General features: G+C 45.4%; 1 protein-coding gene across 3 annotated transcripts in view; it reads right to left on the bottom strand.

The window, feature by feature from the left end:
* The window catches only part of CPNE9 (copine family member 9), a 271,252-nt gene that overhangs the window by 6,791 nt on the left and 244,141 nt on the right, over nucleotides 1-20,320 (bottom strand). The window lies entirely within an intron of this gene.

The raw sequence follows: 20,320 nt of genomic DNA, 5'->3' as shown, positions 1-20,320 counted from the left end.
ATGCATTTTTATGTTCGACCCGTACGCACCATAAAATTGTTTGAGTGAAGATTTGCCACATTCAAGTTCCGATCCTTATTCACATATTTCATGCCATTTACACGGGGCGCTGCTGCGTTAATATTAAATTATACGCAAAGCGATGAAAACCACCGATTGGCAGAAATAAGAGATAAGTTGTCCAAAACCCTTACACTAAACTAACCCTACGTTTATGGCATAAAGCAAACAAGAAGCTTCAACTAGTACCTCAGATCAGCGGCTACACTCCATTTCTCGCACTAAGACCTAACAAATTTAGAGTACTTAAACAGAAAATCATGAGTGATCCCCACTTAAAGATGCTATAATGTAGCAGCCTTATTAAGAGAAAGTCTGTACCCCAAGATATACAGTTCATAAACCACCTAGGGGATACTCTACTTAGAACCGAAGACTTACATATCATTAGGGACTCGGTTATGCTGCATTCTCCAGATATCATAGATACAGATCAGAATTTACTATTTCATAAACTATTTTGGAGCCTCCAGCCCATTAAGAGTCCAATCTCTTAAATATATAGGACCCTAATATAAGACGAACATCAACCCTCTTTTATCGCTCGCTGGGAATCCAAATTAAATACCACCTTTACCACAGACGAGATAAAGGATATTATATCTAGGTCTCATTCGGTTTCTTCCTCCACTAGGTTCCAAGAACTAAATTATAAAATCGTCTCCAGATGGTATAAAACTCCAGTTCTACTTAACAAAAAAAGACCCAGACTATTCTCCTCTATGCTGGAGATGCTCAGATGGTACCAGATCATATTCTCACATATGGTTTTCATGCCCACTTCTACGACCCTTCTGGTAAGAGATCCAGAGATTACTAGGTACTATTCTCAAATCCAACATCTCCCTTATACCTGAGGCCGTTCTCTTAAACCCCAGGCAGGGGCGTAACTATAGAGAATGCAAGGGATGCGGTTGCACCCGGGCCCAGGAGCCTTGGGGGGCCCATAAGGCATCTCTTCTCCATATAGGAAGCCCAGTACTATGAATAAAGCATTATAGTTGGGGGCCCCGTTTCAGATTTTGCATTGGGGCCCAGGAGCTTCAAGTTACGACTCTGGCCTCCCATCTGAATACAAATCCATTCTCCGTTTTTCATAAATGCGGCTAAGATCGTAATCCCCAGATACTGGAGAGACAGCACTGTTCCTTCCATCTCCGAATGGTATAAAGAGGTGAACACGATCTGCTCCTTTGAGAGAGTCAAAGCTAAACGAGTAGGGGACTCAAAGAGGTTTGCGAGTCTCTGGAACGTCTGGCTTTCCTTCACACATGGGGAACATGGCCTACTTTCACAACCTACGTATTCAACCACTATACACTAGTGTCGATTTTCTATCTGGTCTCTGTCTTTCATAGGCTGTTATTCGTTGTATTATCAACAGAGCTGTCATAGTTTTTGTTATGTATATGACTGTTTATTTTATTTTGTGATCATCTACTGTTTTTCTTGATTTCTTCTGTAACCCCCCCCCCCCCTTCTTTTACCAATCGAAAAATAAAGAATATATATAAAAAAAAGAATTAAGCTGTCTTGTTTTCCGAGGGTTGTATGCAGGGTAACTCCCTCCCCCTCCCTTTTTCCAGCTTCCATAGAAGTCTATGGGAGCTTGCAGCGTATCACCTCAAAACATAGGGCATGACTTATCTTTTCACGTGGCGTATAAAACCGGCGACCAAAAACATAGGTGCTATTTTTCCCTACGTGATTATTTTATCTGGCTAAAAAAACGTTCATGTGAATGGACCAATTGGCATCCAATGCTTCGTATAGTGGCGTTTTTTCGTCAATTTTTTTATGCTGTGAAATACCGGCGTAAATACAGTCGTGTGAAGTCTGAGTTAATTGTTAGGCAAGATTCTGCCCCATCAATTTTAGATAGTATGCTTTCAATATATATAATATATATATATATCACACAAATACTATTTACCTGAACATTTATACCCAGGGGCATAACTATAGAGGATGCAGGGGATGCGGTTGCACCTGGGCCCAGGAGCCTTAGGGGGCCCATAAGGTCTCTCTTCTCCATATAGGGAACCCAGTACTATGAATAAAGCATTATAGTTGGGGGTCCTGTTACAAGTTTTGCATTTGGGCCAGAGAGCTTCAAGTTATGCCTCTGTTTATACCTGTTAACTGTGGGGGTTTTTGTGCGACTGAAATGTGTAGGAAAAATACGATAGTGTGCACCAACCCATTGAAATCAGTGGCTTCTATTCTGTGCAAATACGCCCATGTGCAGCTGGCCTAAAAATTAGCTTCTTGGATGTATGTGAATTATGAACAAAATATGATTATTACCAGTAATAGAAACCAAGTAATCTTGTAGATATGATACCTTTTAATGGCTAACAAAATACATAATGCTATAGTGAGCTTTTAGACCTCTCAGGATTCTTCCTCAGGTATATAAGGAAACAGATCTGGATGGGGTATATATATATATATATATATATATAACAATGTACACACATGAAAAGACACAGAAATAGCGAGACTAATTTGCACTTAAAACAATACCAGACAAGATGAGCAGAGAAGTAAATACTTAAAGGGGTTGTCCCGAGGCAGCAAGTGGGTCTATACACTTCTGTATGGCCATAATAATGCACTTTGTAATATACATTGTGCATTAATTATGAGCCATACAGAAGTTATAAAAAGTTTTTTACTTACCTGCTCCGTTGCTAGCGTCCTCGTCTCCATGGTGCCGACTAATTTTTGGCCTCCGATGGCCAAATTAGCCGCGCTTGCGCAGTCCGGGTCTTCAGCAGTCTTCTATGGAGCCGCTCGTGCCAGAGAGCGGCTCCGTGTAGCTCCGCCCCGTCACGTGCCGATTCCAGCCAATCAGGAGGCTGGAATCGGCAGTGGACCGCACAGAAGAGCTGCGGTCCACGGAGGAAGAGGTTCCCGGCGGCCATCTTCACAGGTAAGTATAGAAGTCACCGGAGCGCGGGGATTAAGGTAAGCGCTCCGGTAAGCTGTCTGTACGTCCCTGCATCGGGGTTGTCTCGCGCCGAACGGGGGGGGGTTGAAAAAAAAAAAAACCCGTTTCGGCGCGGGACAACCCCTTTAATAAGTTCACTGCAATTGGTGCTAAGAGGTGACAGGCCTGTGTGTTATCTCTCCTTTAGACCTGCACATAAGGAAGATGAAACAATACCTCTGCAGCGCCACCTATTGGATGGCAACATTCCTTCAAATCAATGTATGACTTTCTACCAAGTCTGTAAAACAATGATTGGGAATAGCACCCCTTCTGGGTACTCTCCTTGGGAAGAGACGATGCCATCCCCCGACTGACTCACCCCCAAGGTGTCTCCACACTTCCCCTGGGTGCTCTCCTTAAGGACACCCCTCTTAATCTCCTTCAGACCTTTCACATTCTCAACTGATGCAAGAACCCCACTCTGAGGTTCATTCCATTCTTGAGGGTATCAAAAATGGCCATAAATTTACACTCAGATTCTTCTGTGATGCTGTGACTTAAAGTTGCCCTCCAGTTTGATAACTGTCATCTGTTCCATGTTTCGTCCGTGACAAGAAAAATGTTTTTCCACAAGTAATTCCGTCTTTCCCCCTCTAATTGTGTGGCGATGAAATGTCATCCTTGCTCTCAGTTTTTGTCCTGTTTCCCACTAATGGTCAGTAGGTGGGGTTTCTCACACATGTTGCATGGATTTTAACTGTAATATGATTGATTTATATATATGTGTGTGTATATATATATATATATATATATATATATATATATATATATATATATATATATATATATATATATATATATATATGGGGTGTCTGTTGTATGTCAGATCAGCTTGATAAAGACCCACTATAGGGTTGAAACGTCACTGTGATGTGCCATGAGGAATATAGGATTGTTATCTTTCTTAAACTTTGCACCTGTGGATGCTGCCTTTTCTCATATTGTACTGGTTGCGTGTATTACTGGTATTGCATGCACTGCAGCTTTAAATGCTGTTTGGTAAGGTAACATTTTGCTTAATACTGTACCCTCTGGGTGCTGGGAAGGGCAACCCATATCTGGCGTAACACACCAAAAGTTCACCGCTACCCAGGTAACCAGGGTATAGTATAAATTATGGTGCAGTGCCTGCCCCCTGGCAGTGAGAGAGGGAGTCAGGTCAGAGGTAGAAAGAGCCTACAGTGTGTGTGCCGAGCCTAAGGCCTAGCAGTCAGTGAGGCGGGGGCAATCAACTGTGCTCCATTAATTGTGCCACCACAGCGTCCAGAGAGAAACCAGGCACAGTATTTATGTCAGGACAGTGTCCGGGATATGGGGGTCCCTGAGATATCCCGCAACCCCTGTCCCTGCCTACTTGCCCCCCTGGGCTAACCCCCAGGGCGACAACTGGGCGACGGTCCCTACCCTCACTAGGGAAGCGGGACCCGGGAGACAAACAGACACTGAGACAAACAACGGTAGAATGGTCAGACAATCCGGGTAGGCAACAAGAGGGTACGCAGTACGGAGGGGTCAGGCAAAAACGTAGTCAAGTCCAAAGCAGGTGTCAGAAAAGCCGAGGTCACAAGAGCAGTCAGGATAAACGCGGGTGCAGCTGGAGAACCAAACTAACACTGGCAACGCCTGACAGGAAAACACACATATTTAAATGCTGTCAGTGCTCCCGCCCCAGAAGCTGATTGGGGCGGGGAGCCTGACAGCAGCAGGGCTAATCAGGGAGGTGCTGGGGGCACGCCCCCAGTCTTGCAGCACAGACCGTTACTAGGGAAGCCAGCCTGGTAGTCAAGTGGCTAGAAGCACCAGCTGCCTCCCTAGCAACCCGGCGGCGACCAGTCTTACAGCGGCCCGGGGAGATCACCAGAACCGGGGCTCCCCTACGCCGCACTCCTGTAGCCCGGGTGGCAGGACCGGTGGTGCGGGCACGGCGGCCCCGAGAGTTGCAGGTTCTGACAGTACCCCCCCTTCTACGGGGGGACACCGGACCCCCATGGCCCGGTGCGGGCTTAAGCGGGAAAGCCCTGTGGAATGACTGGACTAGGCGTGGCGCATGAACGTCCCTGGCAGGGACCCACGTCCTATCCTCAGGGCCAAATCCTCTCCAGTGGACCAGGTACTGCAGCCCACCTCTAACCCGTCGGGCATCCACAAGCCTTTCTACTTCATACTCCAGTTCCCCCTGTACCAGAGAGGGAGGAGGCGGGTTCTGGGTGGGGAGAACTGGAGTCACATACTTCTTAAGCAAGTTCTTGTGAAAAACCCTGTGGACCTTCCAGGGGTCAGGAAGTGCCAACTTATATGACACCGGGTTGATAACCTGAGAAACCGTAAATGGGCCAATGAACCGAGGAGCAAGTTTCAGGGAGGGAACCTTAAGTCTCAGATTCTTGGATGATAATAAAACCTGCTCCCCGACCACAAAAGGTGCAGAGATAGTACGTCTTTTATTTGCGTATTTACGCAGTTTCTCTTGGGAACCCTGAAGGTTCTTACGAACCTGGGCCCAAACTGTGCACAGTTCTTCAGCGGATATGTCAGCGGCCGGATTGTTCGAGACAAAAGGAGTAGAAAGCGAGAACCGGGGATGGAACCCATAGTTACAAAAAAAAGGTGACAGTTGGGTCGACGAGTTACCATGGTTGTTAATAGCAAATTCGGCGAGAGGTAAGTAGTTGGCCCACTGATACTGGTTATCAGAGACAAACAGTCGCAGATACTGGATAAGTTCTTGGTTCATCCGTTCCGTTTGTCCGTTACTCTCGGGATGGAAAGCGGAGGAAAAGGACAAATTCACGTTTAGATTTTTACAGAAGGCTCGCCAGAAGCGAGCGACGAACTGAACCCCTCTATCAGACACAATATCCTCGGGGATCCCATGTAACCGAACAATCTCCTTGATGAACATCTCAGACAAAAGTTTGGCGTTAGGCAACTTGCCAAGTGGAACAAAATGAGACATTTTGGAGAAACGGTCAACTATTACCCAAATGACCGTATTCCCCAGCGAGGATGGCAGATCAGTAATAAAATCCATGGACAGATGGGACCATGGCCTGGACGGAATGGGCAAGGGCAGAAGAGGCCCCTCAGGACGTCTCCTGAGGTTCTTCCCCCTTGCGCAAACCGGGCACGCGGACACAAATACCCGTACATCCTTGGCCATGTGCGGCCACCAATAGAGTCTGGCCGCTAACTCCAGGGTACCCCTGATGCCGGGGTGTCCAGCTAGGACTGAAGCATGTGTCTCCTCTAACACTTTCAATCTCAGTGACAACGGGACAAATAATTTGCCTTCCGGAAGGGCTTCAGGAGCAGATTGTTGAGCGGCGTGAATGAGAGGTGAAAGGTCGGAGGAGACAGCAGCGAGGACCACCCCAGGGGAGAGAATGCTCTCAGGCTCCGGCTCGGAAGGTTCCGGAGAACCAAAACTCCTAGACAGGGCATCAGCCTTGACATTCTTAGAACCGGGTCTATAGGTAACAACAAAATTGAACCGAGAGAAAAACAAGGCCCAGCGGGCTTGCCGAGCATTTAACCTCTTAGCGGAATCTAGATAGGTGAGGTTTTTATGGTCTGTGAGTACCGTGATCTGGTGATGGGCTCCTTCCAAAAAATGCCTCCACTCTTCGAAAGCCCACTTAATCGCCAGCAATTCCCGGTTGCCTATATCATAGTTCCGTTCGGTGGAAGAAAACTTCCTAGAAAAATAGGCACACGGTCTAAGGTTGGTGAGAGTGGAGGGACCTTGGGACAGTACCGCTCCCACACCAAACTCAGAGGCATCTACCTCCACCACAAAAGGGCTGGACAGATCCGGTTGTACTAGGACAGGTGCAGAAGAGAACGCCGCCTTTAGGGTATTGAAGGCCCTCAGAGCCTCAGAAGACCAGGTCCTCACATCTGCCCCCTTTCTGGTGAGGTCCGTTAGAGGTTTAGCCACCACGGAGAAGTCTTTAATGAATTTGCGATAGTAGTTGGCGAAGCCGAGGAAGCGTTGAAGGGCTTTCAACGACCCTGGCTGGGCCCACTCCGTGATGGCCTTCACCTTATCAGGATCCATCTGGAAGTCGCATGGCGTGATGATATACCCCAAAAATGATATCTTTTGTACCCCGAACACACATTTCTCGAGTTTAGCAAACAGCTTGTTATGTCTGAGTCGAGCTAGCACAGTCTGAACGTGAGTATGGTGACTCGGCAAGTCGGAGGAAAAAATCAAAATGTCGTCTAGATATACAACCACGAACACCCCCATGATATCCTGAAACACTGAGTTCATGTACCCCTGAAAAATGGCGGGGGCGTTACACAATCCAAAAGGCATAACTAGGTATTCAAAATGCCCGAGGGGCGTATTGAAGGCGGTTTTCCACTCATCCCCCTCCCGAATGCGGATGAGGTTGTATGCTCCCCTGAGATCAAGTTTAGAAAACCATCGGGCACCAGCGACCTGGTTGAGGAGGTCAGGAATGAGTGGAAGAGCATACTGGTTTCGGACTGTGATTTTATTTAGCTCTCTATAGTCAATACAGGGCCGGAGACCCCCATCCTTCTTCTCAACGAAGAAAAACCCGGCACCCACCGGGGATTCTGAGGGCCGGATGTGCCCCTTGGCCAGGCTGTCCTGGATGTAGTCCCTCATGGATTCTCTCTCTGGAACCGTAACGTTATAAATGCGGCCCTTAGGAAGTTTGGCCCCAGGAATCAAGTCTATTTTACAGTCCCATTCCCTATGAGGGGGCAGAGCTTCAGATAATTGTTTGGAGAACACGTCAGAAAACTCGGAGAGGTATTCTGGTAGGGGGCTCCCCTCGCAGGTGGAGATTCCCACCTTCACCGCACCAAGGTGGTTGGCACAGCGGGGACCCCACTTTACCAGTTCCAACGTGTCCCAATTTACTACCGGGTTGTGCTCCCGGAGCCAGGGGAGGCCTAGGACGACGTCCACAGACAAATCTCTCATCACTAGAAAGGTGCAGGTTTCCACGTGTAAGGCTCCTATAGTAAACCTTACTTCAGGGGTAACCAGATTAACCACCCCTGCTTGCAATGGAGTGGAGTCCACTCCTGAAACCAGAATCGGAGTCTCTAAACGTAACAAAACCCCGGACAGTTGAGCAACGAAATTGAAGTTAACGAAATTAGCCGCAGCCCCAGAATCAACAAAGGCTTGCCCAGTACGGTGGAAAGCATGAAATTCTAGGGTGCAAGGCACTAACATTTTGGACAACACAGGGAGTACCTTGGCTCCTAGACAGTCCCCCCGACAACTGCCTAGGAGCGGGAGTTCTTCCGGCCGTGGCTTCTTAGCGCAGGTAGCAATGCGGTGACCCGGCTCCCCACAGTAGAAGCAGAGGTTCTTCTTCAGGCGGTGTTCCCGTCGTTGCTTGGGGTTCACGGCTCCCAGCTCCATGGCCTCGGTGGTGGGAGGGTAAAAGGTCGGGTCAGTCGAAGAAGTAGACGTGGGGAGTGGGGTGGTCCGAGCGGCGTGTCTGGCCCTCAAACGTCGGTCGGCTCGAATAGCCAGCGACATGGCTTGCTCCAGGGTTCTAGGCTCTGGGTGGGCCACAAGTAGGTCCTTGAGACCCTCAGACAGACCGGTCAAAAATAAGTCTTTTAGGGCGGCATCGTTCCACCGGGATTCCGTACAATGTTGACGGAATTGGGAACAGTAGTCCTCCGCCATCTTACAACCCTGGCGCAGGGCCAGAAGTTTGGAGACTGCGTAGCCCGCCCGGTCGGGTTCGTCATAAATTTGACCCAGGGCGGAAAAAAAGGCGTCAAGGGATAGTCGGGCTGGAGAGCCAGCTGGTAGCGAGAAAGCCCAATTTTGGGGCTCTCCCCTCAGGCGGGTAATTACGATTCCCACTTTCTGGTATTCAGTACCAGAGGAGTGGGGGCGGAGATCAAAGTAGAGCTTGCAGCTCTCTCTAAATGCAAAAAACTGATCTCTCTCTCCGGAGAAGCAATCCGGAAGCGTGGCTCGAGGTTCTGACATTGTTCCTGGAGCGGACGAGGGCTGCATGGGACCTGCAGCTGCCACTTGTTCCCGTGGCTGCAAGCGGGCTGTTAGGTCCTGGGCAAGGGTCGTAAGGACCTGGACCTGGTTCGCTACAGCCGCCACGGCCTCCATCGAGGGGCTCAAAGTTGCCGGGCGGATGCAAGGGTCCGACCTTCGTTCGGCCAGTGTTACTGTCAGGACAGTGTCCGGGATATGGGGGTCCCTGAGATATCCCGCAACCCCTGTCCCTGCCTACTTGCCCCCCTGGGCTAACCCCCAGGGCGACAACTGGGCGACGGTCCCTACCCTCACTAGGGAAGCGGGACCCGGGAGACAAACAGACACTGAGACAAACAACGGTAGAATGGTCAGACAATCCGGGTAGGCAACAAGAGGGTACGCAGTACGGAGGGGTCAGGCAAAAACGTAGTCAAGTCCAAAGCAGGTGTCAGAAAAGCCGAGGTCACAAGAGCAGTCAGGATAAACGCGGGTGCAGCTGGAGAACCAAACTAACACTGGCAACGCCTGACAGGAAAACACACATATTTAAATGCTGTCAGTGCTCCCGCCCCAGAAGCTGATTGGGGCGGGGAGCCTGACAGCAGCAGGGCTAATCAGGGAGGTGCTGGGGGCACGCCCCCAGTCTTGCAGCACAGACCGTTACTAGGGAAGCCAGCCTGGTAGTCAAGTGGCTAGAAGCACCAGCTGCCTCCCTAGCAACCCGGCGGCGACCAGTCTTACAGCGGCCCGGGGAGATCACCAGAACCGGGGCTCCCCTACGCCGCACTCCTGTAGCCCGGGTGGCAGGACCGGTGGTGCGGGCACGGCGGCCCCGAGAGTTGCAGGTTCTGACAATTTACTGCAATAAATCTAATTAAAGTTGACATTAATATTGGCTCCGTTGCTTCTTGGGGTGATAAGTCCGAGTCAGGGAACCGGAAGGAGACCTGGCTACTTATTGCAGGAGCCAGGACTGGCTGAGAAACTGTTTGCAAGCTGGTTGGATGACATGGTAGATTCCTCCATTCCCCTTGGAGGAATCTGCAACCCGAGGTACAGGTAGGCCCCCGACTCTCCGGAGACTACAACATGCGCCAGCCGATCCCGAGGTGGAGGGCTCTGCTGTAGTGCTCCTGTTTCATGCACACGCATGTAAGAGGTTAGGAAGCCATGAAAGTTTTGTGTTGATACCGATCCTGTTATTCAATGATGTTTGTTATGTTATTGTGTATTCATCATTGTTTATTCAGTGCATGCATGGTGAGTGTGTTGGCGTAGAAATTATCTGACACTGCGAGTCATAATTAGGAGCTGTAGAGAGCCTGAGAGGGGGGGAAATGGTTTCAAATAGAGACCTTTGATTGGAGTAACAGGTCACTGGGTGTCAGTAACCTGGATACAGAGGTAAGGGAAGCGGACGAGTGGAAAGTTGGAGTGAGGCAGTTGGAATTAGAGGGAGGAAGAAGAGTGCGGCATTAAAGTGCATTAGAGTCTATAGAAAACGACAGCGGTGTGCAAGTGTACTGTACAATATAGTGCTGTCTGTATAGGAAATTGTGTCTAAACTGTGGTGGATAATAGAAGCATTTAATCTTAAATGGGATTATTGAATAGCACGAAGGTCAGAGACTACACGCCCTCACCTCCTCCATATACCGCCTAGTGTACCTCTGTTGTAGCTGTGGATTTGCAGTGTAACCAGGGACAGTAAAGAAGTTATTAAGTTGGTGTAGTGTCCCAGAGTTGAACACTACATAAGTAATTTTGTCACCTTCTAAATGTGTGTGTATGACTTTAAAATGTTCAGATCTTGCTTGTTTTTCACTAATATGCTGCTTGGCAATTCATTCTGTACCCTATTGGTAAGTCAGGTAGCAAGAAGATAGCTGTCCTGGGATTGGAGGATAAGCCCTCCGCATGGGTTGGTTGAGAGAAGTTAGTTAAAAGAGAGAGGGGAGTGGCAGTAGTCAGAGTAGAGAATCAAGTTGGAGTTGAGTCGTTGAAGAAAGAGGAAGCAAGAAGCAAGATCAGGAGAGAGAAGCCAGTGTGGTGAGAAGGAAGAGATGTGAGTACACAAGAAAGTGGGTTATACAGTATCAGAGATAGACAAAGCAAAGGAAAGAAGATTCCATTTATGCAATGATAGAAGAAGAAAGAAAAGTACAGGAAACAGTTTGATAGCCATAGCAAAAGGAAGGAAATTTTTATATTTTATGTATAAGTTGAAGAGAGAAAAAGGGCAAAGCATAGTGTACAGAAGAAGTCCCTGTACTTTTCAATTGTCGTAGCGCCCTAAAGCATACAGATGTGGTTCCTATACTTATCAGTAGCTATCTACCTCAGAGTGAATTCATTCCCAATATACCAAGCATACTTTATTGGTGCAAATGAATCGTTTTATTGTTTAACATTAACCCTGACTGCTGAAGTTCCCTTCTCACCACCGTACCATCTGCACTAAAGCATGCCACACCACACCACACTTCAGGGAAAAGGGTTACCACCCCCATTTTACTTTAATTTAATCATTTTTATTATGATTATTTTGTCTGGAATGAGTTTCGACCCACATACAGACTGGCGTCACAAACTTGACAAATTTTCCACCATATCCTACCTGGCTGGCGAGTAGCCAAATGGCACACTAGTAACTTTAATTTAAATTAACTGTCTGTCACAGCCTTCAGTGAGGATACCGCATAGCCACCACTGCCATTACGGTAATCGCCTCACACTTTGGTGCACTACATTGGGAATCAGTGTCCGGTGTCGATATTTGTAGCAATCAGTTGTTTACTCAAGCATGAACCCAATGACGGTGAAATGACTTTCTGCTGAGTCTGAGCCTCTGCCCCGGGCTCTGATAGTGATGCCACCATATAGTGATGGGCAGACTTGACACTCCTATTCTCATAATCGGTGGGATCTCTGCGGTCGGAGCCCCAGTAACCAGACACTTATAACCTATCCTGTGGATAGGTGATGTCATTTTAGTGGGAGAATCCCCTTAATGGTGGTCTAGAGAAGTGAAAAAGATAACGGCTAAGTTCCTGGTGGTGGAGGACATTGAAAGTACACTTTCAGGTTGCTTCTGGTGCTCAGTCCATGGGGGCCTTTAGGAAATGTGTGTCAGACCTGAGCAATCACCCAGTTTTCCACCACCCAATACTCTCCCTAGAGAGTCATAGGCCATCTGCAACTATGGAAATAGGAAGCAGCGAACCTTGCAGCCACATAAACTGATGTGGCGGGACATATTTGGCCTGTGGGCCTTGGGTTTGCCACATGTGCCCTAAGGGAACACTATCCACAGGTTGAGGAACTCTTGGTGTAAAGTAGACGACCCCTTTAAGATATCTCCATGACATTATAATCTAAACTTTGCGGCCCCAGCCTTATCATTTTGCCCATTCTTCCGCTGGTGCTGAGAGAAGCATTGTGGGAACATATGAGTTAGTAAGCTGCAATATCTTAATAAAGCCTTTTCTTCATAATAGAGGCTGAAGTGAGATTAATTTTGTACCAGCGCAGGGAGCGAGCGGGCTGCAGGGAGGGAGGGAGGAGCTCGCACTGTTGTGTACATACATAATGTATTGTGATGAAGACACACGATGTGACATAGGCTGAGTCCCCAGCATCGGCGGTGCGACGTTTCAATAATGTAAACCGTTCCCTCTCCTATGGGAACAATTAACATAGCAAAGGGATGAGTCAACTGCTTCTCACTCGCCGACCGCGCTGGAACTTATGATGGAGATCATATATCATGCGTCTTCTTTTCATTTACTCACTAATTATCTTATGCACGAAAGGGCTAGAAGTAAATACAGTAAGTTGTGTGCAGGGGTAATTGATGCCGTAGGAGAAGCCATAATAATAAAGCCCATTGTATGGGGCTGTATTTAGGCAGCTTCCACATTGCCATGCGCAGCAGGTCAACCTATGTTACTGTTCATCCGGGGCTTCCTGGTTCATGAATAGAAAACCAGAATAACAATACAGTCATAACTCTACATGGCAATACAGACTTAGGACTCTGTATGTATTTTTACACAATTGCGCTATGAGCAAGTCTTTTCTGCGTGCGTATTGGCATATGTTACTGTACGTTTTGCGCTTGCAGGGCTTGTCCATTTGCCGTGGCAGACGAGCACATCCCAATTTAAATGGCTGCTTAGCCTAATGAGTTCCAGATGTGTTTTCTTTCTTGCAGAATTGCACAGCGCGTCACGCATCCCATTGCACATTGCGTGCTCTTTTGCGCTCCCCCAATAGGCTTCTTTGGGACTGTTTTCGTGTGCAAATGTGCACATGCTGCGGTTTGTTTTGTGCACACAAAAAGAGAAGTAGAATGAACCTATTGAACTCAATGGGTTCTATTTTCTGTGTATTGCGCACACAAATTTTGCGCAAGCTAAGACGCCCGTATGAAGGAGCTCTTGGGGTGTGTTGACACGCAGGGTAATTAATTCCACGTCAAAAACAGCATCAAAATCTGCGCCAACATCCGTATCATTGCTGCGGATCAGCAGCAAAATCCACAACATGCAAACTTACCGTTATAGGACATTGCGAACTTGACTGCTGACTGACAAAATATGCTGCAGATCTTTGTGCTGATCTGCACCAAAAATGCTACATGTGAACGCTACACAGGAATACCTTCTTAAGGCCTAGTGCCCATGGCCATGACGGGCTCCGCAAGCGGAATTCTGCAGCGGAGTCCGTCAGGGCACCCCCCAGAGACCCCATACTCACCTCAGGATCCGCTGCCCGATATCCCGTATTCCGTGCCGGCGCGCATGTGCAGTATAGCGCATGACGTGCCGGCAGTGCCATGTGTCGCGTCGGTAGCGTCATATGACACGCCCACAGCATCACATGACACACCGGCCACGTCATACGGCGCAGGCGTCGGTGGGCGGGAAAGCGTTTTCAAGATATCTACCGCTGTGCTACAGCAAAAGATAGCGTGACGAATGGCTTCCATTGACTGCAATTACGGGTGATTACGGGTGATTTCACGGGGTGGAATTCCGCACCGTGACCATTGCGCTATTAGGTTCAATAAGACCTAATAGCTGCGGGGAAATCCACCCGTGGGAATTAGGCCTAAGTAATTCTGACATAATCTGGAAGTATGTTTTAGACTTTCTGTAATATGAACGCAACTAGACGTACACCAGAGGGTATTGCATGGCATATCAAAATGCTTCGGTAGGCCTTTTTGTCCTGTTTGCCAGTCATGCTGTACAAGTTGCCAACTCTGGATCCAACAAAAGAGCCCCAGACTATTATGGTTCCTCCTCCATGTTTGACAATTGTCACACACTCAGGACCCATACTTTCACCTACTAGAGGGCGTACAAAAACCCTGCATGATGTACTAAAGATGTCAATTTTTGATTCATCGGTACATAACACCCCCTTCTACTCTTCAGTAGTCCACGGGAGGTGCTGCTTGGCCCCAGCAAGTCTTTTTTTAAATTGCAGTCTTGTTGCTTATTCAAACATTCGTATATTGTCCGGGTTTTCACGGTTTCCCTTTCTGCAGGGTAAGGAGGTGGGCCGGGCCGGGAGCAGTGCACTGAGCTCTCGCCCCCTCAACACTGTTTGCAATGGGAAGGCAGGACGGGAGAGGAGCTAAGTTTCACCCCGCCCCCTCCTATTGAAAATAGTGGCGAGGGGCGGAGAGGGGGCGGGAGCTCAGTGCACTGCTCCCGACGCAGCCCGTCTCCTTCCCCTGCAGAAAGGGACACCGTATATCGCCTGGGCATGAACACTCAGCCGATATATGGATGTGTGAAAAAGGCCACAGCAGTGGCTTTCTTCCTGATACTCTTTTAAACCTGCAAATAGAAGTCTTCTCTTCATAGTGAAATGGAAACTTGTTTGTTTTTTGCTTCATTAAACTGTGCCTAAAGATTTTGTGCTGTGAGGATCGATCAAACCAACTGTTGGCTCTCAAAAACTTGTCATCTGATTTTGTAGTGGCCTTTGATGGTGTAGGAAACTGTCCTGACTGCCACCTTGGCTTTCTTGGCAATTTCTCTGTAGGACAGACCTACACTTCTACGGGTTGTAATTGTCTGTCCTTTTTGGTTAATTGCCTTTTTCTTGCCATTATGATAGCAATGTTCTCTGTCCTGAAGAGCAAAGCTGCACAAATTCTGCCCTAGACGGTGTTGTAATGCAGTCTGTACCAACACTGTTTATATAGAATCAGAGGGTTTGAAAGTAATCTACAAAGATTGAGACACATGTAGGAATAATTTGCATCCAATTTCAAACCATAATTTGCTTTCTGAGCTGCTTGTGTTTCCTTAAAAAAGCCCTTTGGTTAAAATTCCAAATTCAGACTATTGTTGCGTTGCGTTGCCCATAGCAGCCAATCAAAGCTTTCATTTCTGAAACTGCTGTGGTAAAATGAAAGGTGCACTTTGATTGGTTGCTATGGGCAACAAAAAGTTTCTCTTTCAGATAGTTTTGATAAATGAGGCCAGTTGACTTCATAATGGATGTCATTAGTGAGAGGAGAATATGGAATGGCTGTCATCTGATTGCCTCTTTCCTCTGTAAGGGAGGCGCTCTCTCTCATATCTTTATTGCTCTGCTAAACTAGTGGATGCTGTGGTTACATAGCAGAGCTGAGTGCGTTGTGCTGGCACAAGTGCCAGAAAACTGAGGCACAATCTTGTGTTTCAGAAAGTGAATATCTTTATATATTAAAACTTCAGTATAAGAAACCTGGAAACCAATATAGTCCCCATATACAGGCTGGAGTCTATTTATTATGCCCTGGACACCAGGATTCTGGCATCCAAAAGTCACAATTTTGGCAAATGCGCCAAAGCTGCATTTACGCTGCACCCTGCCTCTTTTTTAAAAAGTGGGAAGGACCCAGCTTTAGAGGGAGTGGCCAAGCACGGCCCGTCACATTAACGATAACCTACACTAGAAATTGGTGTATATTATAGCAATCACCTACTGCTGTAGGTTTTCATGTGGCACACGGAGGTGCCATCAGATGAGACAAACGTATTAATTGGCTTGTGTGTAAAGCTCTGGTCTAAGTAAGCTTCAATATCTCTACAAAAGTAGAGATGGAATCAGTCTAGTCACTATAGAGAGCTTGTATCCTGACACAGTGTACCGAAGCATATAGCATCAAGCATGCAGGACAAAATTCTCAGGTGGTGATCCTTGTGTAAAGAGCAATCAGGAGGATATCTATCTATCTATCTCTCCTATCTATCTAATAATCTATCTATCTCATATCTATCTATCTATCTATCTATCTATCTATCTATCTATCTATCTATCTCATATCTATCTGTCTATCTATCTCAGATCTATCTATACATCTCCTATCTATCTATCTATCTATCTATCTATCTATCTATCTATCTATCTATCTATCTATCTATCTCCTATCTATCTCTCATATCTATCTAATAATCTATCTATCTCATATCTATCTGTCTATCTATCTCAGATCTATCTATACATCTCACATCTCTATATCTAATATCTATCTCTCTATCTATCTCATATCTATCTATCTCATATCTATCTATCTCTCATATCTATCTAATAATCTATCTATCTATCTCATATCTATCTGTCTATCTATCTCAAATATATCTAAACATCTCACATTTCTCTATCTATCTAATATCTATCTCTCTATCTATCTCATATCTATGTCTATCTCATATCTATCTGTCTATCTCAGATCTATCTATACATCTCACATCTCTCTATCTATCTAATATCTATCTCTCTATCTATCTCATATCTATCTATCTATCTATCTATCTATCTATCTATCTCATATCTATCTCAGATCTATCTATACATCTCACATCTCTCTATATAATATCTATCTATCTCATATCTATCTATCTATCTATCTGTCTGTCTCATATCTATCTCTCTATCTATCTATCTCAGATATATCTATACATCTCACATCTATCTATCTATCTATCTATCTATCTATCTATCTATCTATCTATCTATCTATCTATCTCATATATATCTATCTAATTCTAATATCTATTTCCTATCTATTTATCTATATCTCATATATATCTATCTATATCTTATTTCCATCTCATATTTATCTGTGTAAGTATAATTTTCTTGTAGTTCCTGTAATCGTTTCATGTTGGCAGGCTTTTCGGTAAATTGTATACTTGTACCCGTATATTTCTGTGCTCCTCCACGTCGTCTTTCACAACCTTTCAAAACCTGTAATTTTCTTCAAATATTTTAGCAGTAATTTATGGTTAAGTGAATTCTAGAATCATGTCAGAATCACTAATATGTTATTTACCTACTAATTTGCGAGTGAACCGCGTGAGCTGGGTCAGTGCCCGATGCTGAATGCAGAATACTGCGGTGACTAATTCAATTTATAAATAAATGACAGAACTTTCCGGCGTCTACTTCGCTTTTGCAGATAAGAACTTGTATGGAGTATATGGATATATACTCTACATCTCATGCCCGGCTGGTGGAGAAAGCTACAGATTACGTTCTCCAGGGATTCAGACTGCTAAAATATTTTGTATTACATAATTACTGGAGGACCAGACCAAGGTCTCTGAATACAATGGGATGGATTTACTTAGATTGGCATTTTAGACAGTATAGGTGGCACTGCCATCAAGTGCATCACATGTATTAAGAGGTACAATCCTCTTAATACATTTGAGGTATCTTATCTTTCAGGCTAGGAGCTGGTGTAGGTTTGTGGCATAAATTATAGTAAATCTGACTCCCCATGACCAGCCACGTCCCCTTTTACATAGCTAAACTCACTTTTTGAAAAGTGTCGGGGAATGGCACAAGAAGTCCAAAAGTAGCAAATTATCGCATGCACCATAATTTGTGACTTTTGCTCATCAGAAATATAAAACATAATGAGTATCCTCCATTATGTTTTGTGTCCTTCCTTCTAGCTTTTTTAAAATCCCATTAACCCCTTTAGTGGCACGCCCAAAAAATCTTTGGGGCTTGCTGCACTGACCATGCAGTTACACCCCAGAAGATTTCCGTGGACAGCTCTAGTGCTGAAATGTGCAGAGCACTGAGCGGTGATCTGAAATTTTCCGTGGTTTGCTGCACTGACATGGTAATAATAAACCTGCCACTGAAGGGGTTAAAGGAGTATTATAGAGGGCAGTCTTTGATACATATCTGGTGGATTCTACCAAGTACTCCCTAGTGCGCTATTTGTTGGAATGGGCGCTATATAATACTACATTTGCTAGTGATAAGAGCTCACCACAGGGAGTTAAAGAAGCTGGATTAGATGATTTCCAGGACAGTGCAGACTGGACAATCCCTTCAGATCATCCAAGTAATAGTAATGTAGTGTGTATTACTAACATAAGGTTTCATATAACCATCCTACATTGTGCCAGACTAGGAGTACTTTGCAGTGCTTACTATTAATAGTGCTAAATTAAAAGTTCCATACAAAGTGTATATAATACTACCATACACTGTCTATATAATACTTCCTGATGGTGTCCATATAAAAGCTGCTGCTCACTGGCGTTTAGCCCTCATCAACCATTTCCACTTCTTTGTTCTTTTTGTGGAACAGAGAAAAGGAAATAAAAACAGAATTAAACATTTCTGTTTTTTTTTCCCCATTGATTTCAATGCAGTGCCCATATACTGTAATTCTGCTGTGCAATGCCTACATAATACTTTCATACAGTGTCTATGTAATACTATCATAATGTAGCTATTTACTAGTGCCATATAGTGCCATCATGCAGTGCATATTTAATATTGCCACAAAGTACCTGCTATTGCCATACATTGACTGTATAGTACTTCCATGCAGTGCCTAAAGGATACTGCCATACAGTTAGTTTATTACTGCCATCGATTGAATACTACCATGCAATACTATAAAAAAACTTCCACATATTGCCCATATTAAACTGCCGTGTCTTTATAATACGTTCATACAGTGTCTATATAATACTACCATACTGTACCTATTTACTAGTGCAATGCAGTGTCTATATAGTACTCCTGTACAATGCATATTTAATATTGCACCAAAGGGTCTATTTACTGCTGCCATACAGTGCCTATATAATACGTCAATATAGTGGCTATAAAAATACTTCCATACAGTGCCCATATAATACTGCCATACACTATCCATATAATTTTGCCATACAATGCCTATACCATACTTCAAGACAGTGGCCATATAATGCTGCCATACTTTACATATTTAATACCGTCATACAGTGTCAATTTGCACTTCCATACAATTTCCATTTAATATTACCATACAGTGCCTACACAATACTTTCCTACAGGATCCATATACTACCCTAATAATAGTACCATACGACACCTATTTACTATTACCATACAATGCTTATAGAGTACTGCCAGATAGTGCCAATATACCACTTCCATACAGTGCCCATATAAATACTGTATATATTTATACTGCCATACAGTGCTAATATACCACTTTCATTCAGTGCTCATATAATACTGCCTTGCGCTGTCTACATAATAATGATGGGAACATTAGAAAAATTAACAAAATCAGAATGCCCCTTACCGCCCTCCTGGTTCTGCCCTCCATCCACCGTACTAACACCAACCACTGCACCCTCAGATCTGTAGTACTGAGGAACCTAGAGCACTGCAGAGGCAGCAGAGGGCCAGCAATTGGCATCAGATGGAGTAATACAGTATTTCGGTAGTAGACCCAGCACCATGTGGTGACTTTCCTCTACGGCAGGAATGGCGATGCTTATTGACTTCTCCGTTGCTAATTGTCTCCTAGAACAATCTAGTATTTCTGAAAGTCCTCTTGCTATAACTCTGTGTCCTCCATCCCCTCTTTGTTCTGCTCTTGCTGTAGGCCAGCAGTAACCTGTAGCCATGAGGCCAGTGACACTCTCCGGCGCAGCTGACAAACGAGGTTAAATTTGCCCCTTTGAGTTTGATATTAAAATGTTGAACTTGAATCTCATTCTGATAGGAAATGACTTGTAGAAAAGCCTCTAACGCCCTTGGAAGTTTAATCACCCCGTACGCTGAGGTCTGTAAAGCTTCTTTGCACTGTAAACGTGATATATTTGGCGACCGTCTTTCATTACACTTTATCTGTCGCCCACAGAACTCCATCTTAATCCTTTTTTAGCATTTTTCAAAGCAGAAGGGAAATATAAGAAAATGTAATAACTTCCTTCACAATGATCTAATCTGAAATAAAC

This window comes from Eleutherodactylus coqui, chromosome 3 (genome assembly GCF_035609145.1).
Source record: "Eleutherodactylus coqui strain aEleCoq1 chromosome 3, aEleCoq1.hap1, whole genome shotgun sequence".
Taxonomy (NCBI): domain Eukaryota; kingdom Metazoa; phylum Chordata; class Amphibia; order Anura; family Eleutherodactylidae; genus Eleutherodactylus; species Eleutherodactylus coqui.
Note: the sequence above shows the minus strand (reverse complement) of the source record. Positions and strands in the feature narration are given on the sequence as shown.